Source organism: Rhinopithecus bieti, unplaced genomic scaffold (assembly GCF_001698545.2).
Source record: "Rhinopithecus bieti isolate Rb0 unplaced genomic scaffold, ASM169854v2 scaffold_26546, whole genome shotgun sequence".
NCBI lineage: Eukaryota > Metazoa > Chordata > Mammalia > Primates > Cercopithecidae > Rhinopithecus > Rhinopithecus bieti.
The window spans coordinates 536,852-547,441 of NW_016812367.1; the positions used below are offsets into that span (position 1 = coordinate 536,852).

Genomic DNA, 10,590 nt, shown 5'->3' on the forward strand with positions numbered 1-10,590 from the left:
ATCCCAGCTACTTGGGAGGCTGAGGCAGGAGAATCACTTGATCCCGGGAGGTTGAGATGGAGGTGAACTGAGATAGCACCATTGCACTCCAGCCTGGGCAACAAAAGCTAAACTCTGTCTCCAGAAACAAAAACAACAAACAAACCCCAGAGCTACCATTTGACCCAACACTCCCATTAGTAGATATATATTCAACATAAACAGATTTTTCTACCAAAAAGACACATGCACATGTACATCACAGCAGTGTTCACAATAGCAAAAATACAGACTCAACCTAGGTGCCCATCAGTGGTGGATTGGATAAAGATAATGAAGTTCAACTTGAGGGGAGAAAAGAGAAAAAAAATGAAACAAAATATAAAACATTTAATAAGTAAAAATAATTTTTTAATGTGGCACATATTCTCCACAGAATACTGTGCAGCCAGAAAACCCAAAATAATGTCCTTTGCAGCAACATGGATGCAGCTGGAGGCCATCGTCCTGAGCCAATTAACACAGGAACAGAAAACCAAACAGTGCATATTCTCGCTTAGAAGTAGGAGCCAGGCCGGGAGCCCTGGCTCATGCCTGTAAGCCCAGCATTTTGGGAGGCTGAGACAGGTGGATCACCTGAGGTCAGGAGTTCAAGACCAGCCTACCAACATGAGAAGAGAGGAAGGGGGCGCATAGTAAAAAACTAACTGTTGGGTACTACACTGAGTGCCCGGGCAATGGGAAAAATTCTACCCCAAACCTCAGCATCACGCATTATACCCAGAGTATACCCAGGTAACAAACCTGCACACGCCCTCCCTGAATCCAAAATACAAACTGAAATCATTTTTTAAAAATATTAAAAAGCAAAATGCAGAATGCTGTGCATAGTATGCTACTATTTCTGTGAAGACAGGATGGACATTTACTAAGAAATAGGCGGAAAAAAAGGGGAAGCATAGTATTGTGTCTTGTGTATTCATACAGAATATTTGCAGGACACAGTGTTGGAAGTGGATCCCATCGGTTGCTTCTTTTAATTTTTTTTTTTTTTTTTTTTGAGATGGAGTCTCGCTCTCTCACCCAGGCTGGGGTGCAGTGGCACAATGCTTTGCTTTGCTTTTCTTTTCTTTTCTTTTCTTTTCTTTTCTTTTCTTTTCTTTTCTTTCTTTCTTTCTTTCTTTCCTTCCTTCCTTCCTTCCTTCCTTCCTTCCTTCCTTCCTTCCTTCCTTCCTTCCTTCCTTCCTTTCTTCTTTCTTTCTTCTCTTTCTTTCTTTCTTTTTTTGAGGGGGGGATTCTAAGTCTTTATTGGGAAGAATACCCACCCACCTTCCCTCACTGCAGACCGTAGACACATTCAATATCAGGGCAGGGGGCAGGTTCAGCTGTTACTTCTTTTCTAGAGCAGGTGGCACAAAACGACCCCTGGTGGCTTCTGGTAACATGGGTTGCAGATTTTTTGGGTGCTGTGAGGTAGATGAGCAAGTGTGGCTGGATCCCTGCAGTTTCCCTTCTCTACATCCCATCCTGAGGGAATGCTGATGCTGGCAGTGGACACAGTAAGTCCTTTCAGGACACACAGGATGCCGTGGAACGGTTCCTGAACATCACCCTTGAAGCTGAAGCCACAGGCGGCATCCACCACCAGCTCATACAGCTCAATCATCACGGGCTCTGAGCGCATTTCCCCAAGGAAAGGGATGTCCATTTTCTGACACTGGGTCACCCACGCAATGAAGAGGAGCTTGTTAGGCCTTTTGGGGTAATAGATGGTTGGCTGGTAGCCAAAGAGTTTGAGATGTCCAGCACAGATCAGACCATCTCCTCCATTATTCCCCAGGCCACAGATGACCAGGACAGTAGAGGGCTCCTGAACATGGATGTGGGGAGATATGCCTTGGCGATGGCTGTGGCACAGCTCAGCCTGGCCAGCTCCATAAGTTGGTCCACGTTGAACTGGTACTGGTTAAACAGCTCTTGGTCCACGGCCTGGGCTTCCTCCTAGCTCAGGTACTTCACCGCTAGGCTCTCCATGACCGCTGAGTCCCAGCGGCCACCCGAGTTCACCGCTGTGGTCCCCACCAGCTGGGTCCTGAGTGGCAGGCGCTGGTCTGGCTTTTGATCGCAGGAGGCGCGAGCCTGCAACCAGCAGCCTGAGCCCCAGCAGTGCCCGCAGGCCGGACGTCCTGCTCGCTGAGGGCGCGCCCCCGGCCCAGCCCGGCGCGACCCTGGCGCATCATTTTTTCTTTCTTTAATTTTGTTGTTGAGACAGAAGTCTTGTTTGTTGCCAGGCTGCTGATAAACTTCTGGGCTCAAGTGATCCTCCCACCTTGGCCTTCCAAAACACTGGGATTCCAGGCATGAGCCACAGCCCCCAGCCTCAGCTGAAGCATCTGATTGGAAAAACCGGTAGGCACCGCCACCAACATCCAAATCAGAGGTCAGCGACCTACGGCCAGCGGAGCCATGTTTTCGGTTTGTTTGTTTGTTTTGAGACAGAGTTTGGCACTGTCACCCAGTCTGATGTGCAGTGGTGCGATCTCAGCTTACTGCAGCCTCCACCTCCTGGATTCAAGTGATTCTCCTGCCTCAGCCTCCTGAGTAGCTGGGATTATAGGTACCCGCTACCACGCTTGGCTAATTTTTTTGTATTTTTAGTAGAGACAGGGTTCCACGATATTGGCCAGGCTGGTCTTGAACTCTTGACCTCATGATCCGCCGGCCTCAGCCTCCCAAAGTGCTGGGATTACAGGTGTGAGCCACCGTGCCTGGCCCCCGTGTTTTTTATAAATAAAGTTTTATTGGTAGATAGCCACTCCATTTGATTACATATTGTCTCTGGGTGCTTTCCTACTATAACAGCAGGGCTGAGTAGTTACAATAGAGACTGTATAGTTCACAGAACCTAAAATGTTTACTGTCTGGCCCTTTACAGAGAACATCTTCTGACCCTGATCTAAATCAATGGGACTGATACCCAAGCCCTTTGCCTAGGAAGCCCCAAACACCCTCAGCCCAGTTCTCCACCCTCCCCCTCACCCCGCATTCTGGCCTGGCTGCTCTCCTCTCTGTCTTTCACAAAGAAAGAGAAAAACAGATGCCTCCTTATCTCACGAGAAAAGGAAGGCCAGCAGCGCCCGGTGTCTGTTCCTGGAGAAGGAGCACAGGTCAGAAGCAGGAGGCGCACTGTTCCCTGCCTTCCCTCCTCTCCATGGCCAACTGGAAGCCAGAGGCTGAGCAGGTGCCAAGGAATGAATGAGGGAGGGCTGCCTGGGTTTTCCTCCCACCTGGGAACCTGATTTGCTCTGGGCCCAGCCTCCGTCATTCCACTCTGCAGGGGAGGGTGAATCAATGGGCTCTAAAGACCCTTCCAGTTCTCACTTTCTAGGGCAGGAGCATGACCTCCCTGCCTCCTGCAAAGCAAGAGGCCAGATGTCAGTGGAGCACCGTCATAAGAAGTACTCGAGAGGTGACGACTCCCAGGACCAAAGCCCGCCGACTGACTGCTGGCGATTCCACACTGCCCCACGAGGTGGCGGTACAGGCGACGGAGAGGAGGCCACAGCGGGCTCCCGGGCGGAGGGGCCACGCAGGGTGGCTCAGGCAGCGCAAGGCCACCTGCTTTCCCCGCCCGCCCGTCACACCTCCGTGGCAGGTGGAGGCCTTTCTGCCACAACTCACAGATCTCCATTCCCATTGCCACCGTAGGTCTCCCAGTTCCCGCTGCGGCCGCACGTACTGTACATGCACTTGGCTCTCCCAACAGCCTGATGAGGTGGGGACCCTTATTATCCATCCCGAGTCCCCGGGACCTCTTTCCTCTGCCATCCTACCCTGCCTTGCCGTCTACATCGGTTTTCTTTTCTTTTCTCCCCCTTCCTTCCTTTTCTTTTTCCTTCCTTTCTCCTCTCCTCTCCTCTTTTTTTCTTTTTCTTTCCCAGCCTGCCCTGCCTCGCCCACTACATTGGTTTTTTCTTTTCTTTCTTCTTTTTCTTTCTCCTTCCTTCCTTTCTTTTTCTCTTTCTCTCTCTCTCTCTTTTTTTTTTTTTTTTTTTTTTTTTTAGATAGAGTGTCGCTCTGTTGCCCAGGCTGGAGTGCAGTGGGGCAATCTTGGCTCACTGAAACCTCTGCTTCCTGGGTTCAAGAGATTCTCCTGCCTCAGCCTCCTGAGTAGCTGGAATTACAGGTGCCCACTACCACGCCCAGCTAATTTTTGTATTTTTGGTAGAGACAGGGTTTCACCATGTTGGCCAGGCTGGTCTTGAACTTCTGGCCTCAAGTGATCCATCTGCCTCGGCCTCCCAAAGTGCTGGGATTACAGGCGTGAGCCACCACACCAGGTCTCTATGTTGGTTTTCACTGCAGTGAATGTGTCCAGAAATCTGATGTATGCGCTCCCCATTGCTGCTGTAACAACTGACCCCTCAGTGGCTGAGACAGACACCCAGGTATTATCTCATGGGTCTGTACATCAGAAGTCCTGGAGGGCAGGGCTTGGGCTGAAGGCTCACATCAATGTCTCCATCCACCGTGATCTCATCTGGTGCTTGGAATCCCCCTCCAGGCTCACTCCTCTTGCTGGAAGGGTTCAGTTCCCAGTGGCTGTAGGACCTGGGTCCCGCCTCCTGTCATCCAGTCACTCTCAGCTCCTGTGGTTGCTTTTTGGTCCTCACCCATGGTCCCCCCCATCCTCACGGCCGGGAGCAGCATTCAGATCCTGCTTGTTCCTGGGATCTCCGCCACTGCCCCTCTGCCGCCAGTCAGAGAAAGCTTTCTGCTTTAAGGCCTCAAGGGATTACACTGGGCTAACCCAGATAATCCTGGATTGTCTCCCTGTCTGAGTCAACTGTGCCAAATAACAAGACATGCAGGAGTGACAGCTCCTCATACTGACAGGCTCTGGGCAGGGCATCTCTGGGGGGCTATCTCAGAAATTCTGTCTGCCTGACCCATCCTCCTGTTCCACTGCCACACCCCGTACCTCAAAGTCCTGTCATGTCCTGTATATCGCTCTTACCAACTCCCTGAGCTCAGCCTCACGGCCACCATCCTGGGCCAGGCCACCCTTCCAGCTCCCTCGCTGCTCTCATTCTTCTCCCCCTTCCCCAGGCATCCTGACCACCCTCTGGTTCCCCTGCTATAGCCTAAATGCTCTTCCAAAAACACAAAGCTAACCATGCTACTCCCTAATTGAAAATCCTGCAGTGGTGCCCCAGGAGCTTCGGGGAATGAACAAAAGTCCATAAAAGTCATTTGTTCAAATGATTTCTGAGCACAGACTCTCCACCAGGCACCTCCTGCAGCTTCCTGTGCTGTAGGATGGGGAGGTTCAACTATGAAGAAGGCTGCAGTAAGCACGAAGGGTGGCTGTCCCAGCGGGCCCTGCCCTTGTTCCCTCTTCACCCCTAGGTCTTCCCAGTACCCTCCTCCTCTGCCCTGTCACATCCAACAAATCCTATAGGGAGCACTTTTCCCATATCTCTTCCTAGGTTCTAGTTCTATATTGCTCTCCCGGCTGGTACTTTCCCGGGCGAAAGCTTGGGAGACCAGGACTCTCTGTCTAGCTCACCATGGCTTCCCCGATGCCTAGCACAGTGTTGGGCACATAAAGAGGCTCAGTAAGTTGTTCTGAATGAATGGAAAGTCCAGTATGGACGGTGTAGACCCAAACCTACCGAGATTCCCTTTACTTCTAATAATCGTCTGCCTTGTGCCAGTGATTTTTCAGTGAACCGTTAGGGGCCAATGGTCCTGGCCCCCATAGCTCCATGGCACAAAGTCTGGAAGGAGGCTGGGTGCAGTGGCTCACACCTGTAGCCCAGCACTTTGGGAGGCTGAGGTGGCAGATCACTTGAGGTCAGGAGTTCAAGACCAGCCTGGGCAACATGGTGAAACCTCGTCTCTACTAAAAATACAAAAATTAGTCGGGCGTGGTGGCACATGCCTGTAGTCCCAGCTACTTGGGAGGTTGAGGCACGAGAATCGCTTAAACCCAGGAGGCAGAGGTTACAGTGAACCAAGATAGTGCCACTGCACTCCAGCGAGGGTGACAGAGGGAGACTGTCTCAAAAACAAACAACGACAAAAAAAACAAAGTCTGGGCCAGGTGCGGTGGCGCATGCCTGTAATCCCAGCACTTTGGAAGGCCGAGGTGGGCAGATCATGAGGTCAGGAGATTGAGACCATCCTGGCTAACACAGTGAAACCTCGTCTCTACTAAAAATACAAAAAATTAGCAGGGTGTGGTGGCGGGTACCTGTAGTCCCAGCTATTCAGGAGGCTGAGGCAGGAGAATGGCGTGAACCTGGGAGGCAGAGCTTGCAGTGAGCGGAGGTCACACCACTGCACTCCAGCCGAGGCGCAGAGTGAGACTCTGTCTCAAAACAAATAATAATAACAAAAAATAAAAATAAAACAAAGTCTGGCAGGAACATCAATGTCAATTCCAAAGGGCCTGGAAGAAGGGAAGACATTTTCTGGGCACAAGAACAAGAAAATGTGACCATCAAGAACTTGCTCCAGAGGCCAGGCGAGGTGGCTCCCGCCTGTAAGGGAGGCCGAGGTGAGTGGATCGCTTGAGGTCAGGAGTCTGAGGCCAGCCTGGCCAACATGGTGAAAACCCGTCTCTACTAAAAATACAAAAATTAGCCGGGCGTGGTTGCACATGCCTGTAATCCCAGCTACTTGGGAGGCTGAAGCAGGAGAATTGCTTGAACCCAGGAGATCAAGGTTGCAGTGAGTCGAGATCGCATCACTGCACTCCAGCCTGGGCAACAGACCAAGACTGCATCTCAAAAAAAAAAAAAAGAACTTGCTCAAGAGTCCTGTTAAGCAGTGGGTGGCAGCATGGTGCTATGGAGAAGGGGAGATTTTGTGCACATGTGGACATACACCACCACCCCCAGCCTTTAGCAAAACAGCGAAGAAAATGAGAGGGAAAGGCCCCAACAGAGGAAACATTTTCCTGACATTTGAAACCATGGAAAGTGAATAGAAGAAGGTAACAGATGAAACAGGTGTCAAAGGCCGCGGCCCCGGAAAGGCTGCAAGGGGACCGCATGGAGACCAAGCCACCAGGCACCCCAGGACCAGGAAGTGGGAAGTGAGAGTAAGCACTAAAACAGCTGCTGTCCTTGGCATCCACCACCACCTCCTGTTCCTCTAGAAACCCCCAGACAAAAAAAATCATCTCTGGGGCCAGGAGTGGTGGCTCATGCCACTAATCCCAGCGCTTTGGGAGGCCAAGGCAGGAGGACTGCTTGAGGTCAGGAGTTTGAGGCCAGCGTGGGCAACATGGTGAGACTGTCTCTACAAAAAATATAAAAACATGGCAAGACTCTGTCTCTACAAAAAATATAAAAATGAGCCAGATGTGGTGGCGCATGCCTGTGGTCCTGGCTACTCAGGAGGCTGAGGTGGGAGGATCACTTGAGCCTGAGAGGCAGAGTTTGCAGTGAGCTGTGCTTGCGCCATTGTACTCCAGCCTGGGCGACAGAGCAAGACTCCATCTCAAAAACAACAAAAACGGCCGGGCGCGGTGGCTCACGCCTGTAATCCCAGCACTTTGGGAGGCTGAGGCGGGTGGATCACAAGGTCAGGAGATCGACACCATCCTGGCTAACACGGTAAAACCCCATCTCTACTAAAAATACAAAAAAAAAAAATTAGCCAGGCGCGGTGGCAGGTGACTGTAGTCTCAGCTACTCAGGAGGCTGAGGCAGAAGAATGGCATGATCCCGAGAGGCGGAGCTTGCAGTGAGCCGAGATCGCGCCACTGCACTCCAGCCTGGGCAACAGAGCGAGACTCCATCTCAAAACAAAAACAAAAACAAAACAAAACAAAACAAAACCAAATCTGTCTGGGAAAAGCTCAGGCTTTGGTTGGTGGCCCAGAGTAAAGCCTGTCTCCAACCGCAGTTGGGGATCTGTGGCTGATAATGGATTCAATGGCCACCCCGCTCCCCCTGGCCAGAGCCTGCAGGTGCCATCCCTCTTGTGGCTCACCTCCACCCAGAGCACCCTGGCAGTGAAACAACTCTGTGTGATACTGTAGTGGTGGATACATGTTAGAAATGTGTCCAAATCCATAGAATGTACAACACCAAGGGTGAACCCTCATGTCAACAATAGACTTTGGGTGGTTATGATGTGACAATGTAAGTTGATCAATTGTAACAAATGTACCCTCTGGTAGAAGATGATGATGGGAGAGGAGGTGCATGTGTGGGGCAGGGGGCAGATGGGAAATCTCTCTACCTCCCTTTCAATGTTGCTATGAGCCTACAACTCCTCTGTTGAGGCTAAAGCAACTCCATCTTGGATGCTAATCTACTGTGTTGGCTTCTGATTAACTCCTGTTCCAGGAAGGCCTCCAAGATTTCCAGTTTATCTGTTGTTCCTTGTGTATGAGACTGTACTTACCATCAATTCTACCATTACGTCAAAGAGCCTTGATGTTATCATACTTCGCTTGCCCACACATCCCTTCTGAAGAACCTGCTCCCTTGGTACAGAAGCTTTGGATCTGGGGATACTGCTGCGGGGATCTACGATTTTGTCTCCCTACACTGGAGACACAGACATGGCTTCTGTTCATAAGTCCCTTTGAAACGTTTCTTTCCAAGAAACTGGATTTGTCAGATAACAACGTGTTAAAAATGTGAAATTGGAACGTGTATACACTGTTGGTAGGAATGGTGCAGCCACTTTGGAAAACAGCCTGGCCTTTCCCCAAAACGTTAAACACAGAGTTACCATTTGACCCAGCCATTTTCATTGTGAGTATCTCCCCAAGAGAACGGCAAAATATACCCACACAAACACTTGTCCATGGATGTTCACATCAGCATTATTCATAATAGTCAAAAGGTGCAAACAACCCAATCCATGAACTGATGAATGGATAAAATGTGGCACATCTAGACAATGGAGTATTATTTAATAATAAAGCACTAGGATGGGCATGGTGGCTCACACCTATAATCCCAGCACTTTGGGAGGCCGAGGTGGGCAGATCATGAGGTCAGGAGTTTGAGACCAGCCTGGCCAACATGGTGAAACCCTGTCTCTCCTAAACATACAAAAATTAGCCGGGCATAGTCGTACGTGCCTGTAATCATAGCTACTAGAGAGGCTGAGACAGGAGAATTGCTGGAACCCAGGAGGCAGATGTTGCAGTGAGCTGAGATCATGCCGTTGCATTCCAGCCTGGCCGACAGAGTGAGACTCCATCTCAAAATAATAATAATAGTAAAGCCCTAATAAATGCTGTAACATGGACAAACCTTGAAAACGTTATTCTAAGTAAAAGAAGACAGTCACAAAAGACTGCATATTACGTGATTCCATTTCTATGAAACGTCCAGAACACAGAAAATGATAGAGACAGAACGTAGATTAGTGGCAGCTTAGAGTTCAGGAACGGTAAGGAAGTCAGAGGGCGATAGCTCAAGAGTACAGTGTTTCTTTTTTCTTTTCTTTCTTTCTTTTTTTTTTTTTGAGGTGGGGATCTCGCTTTGTCACCCTGGCTGGAGTTCGGTGGCACAGTCACAGCTCCCCACAGCCTTGATCTCCCCAGCTCAGGTGGTCCTCCTGCAGGCTGGTCTTGAACTCCTGGGCTCAAGAGATTCTCTCCCGGCCGGGCGCGGTGGCTCACACCTGTAATCCCAGCACTTTGGGAGGCCAAGGTGGGTGAATCACGACGTCAGGACTTCTACACCAGGCTGGTCAACCTGGTGAAACCCCGTCTCTACTAAAAATACAACAAATTAGCTGGAAATGGTGGCGGGCATCTGTAATCCCAGCTACTTGGGAGGCTGGAGGAGAGTTGCTTGAACCCAGGAGGCAGAGGAGGCAGAGGTTGTGGTGAGCCAAGATCGTGCCACTGCACTCCAGCCTGGGCAACAGAGCAAGACTCCATCTCAAAAAAAAAAAAAAGAGAGATTATTTCGCCTCAACCTCCCAGAGTGCTGGGATTACAGGTGTGAGTCACTATGCCTGGTAATATCTCAATTTGTGGCTCGGCACAGTGGCTCAAGCCTGTAATCCCAGCACTTTGGGAGGCTGAGGCTGGGTGGATCACTTGAGCCCAGGAGTTGGAGACCAACCTGGGCAACATGGCAAAACACCATAATTAGCTGGCATGCTAGTGCATGCCTGTAGTCCCACCTACTCGGGATGCTGAGGTGGGAAGATCGATCCAGTTCTGGAGTTCAAGACTGCAGTGAGATATGATTGAGCCACTGCACTCCAGCCTGGGCGTCAGAGGAGACCCTACCTATCATCTAGCATCTATCTATCTATCTATCTATCTTCTATCTATCTATCTATCATCTATCTATCTATCTATCTATCTATCTATCTATCATCTATCATCTATCTATCTATCAATCTATCTATCATCTATCTATCATCTATCTATCATCTATCTATCATCTATCATCTATCTATCTATATCTATCATCTATCTATCATCTATCATCTATCTATCATCTATCTATCTATCATCTATCTATCTATCATCTATCTATCATCTATCATCTATCATCTATCTATCAATCTATCATCTATCTATCATCTGTCATCTATCTATCTATATCTATCATCTATCAT

The 10,590-nt window shown here is 49.7% G+C and overlaps 1 pseudogene; it reads right to left on the minus strand.

Moving 5' to 3' along the window:
• Positions 1 to 1,232: 1,232 nt before the first annotated feature.
• Positions 1,233 to 3,725, minus strand: LOC108544757 (NAD(P)H-hydrate epimerase pseudogene; annotated as a pseudogene).
• Positions 3,726 to 10,590: the final 6,865 nt, after the last annotated feature.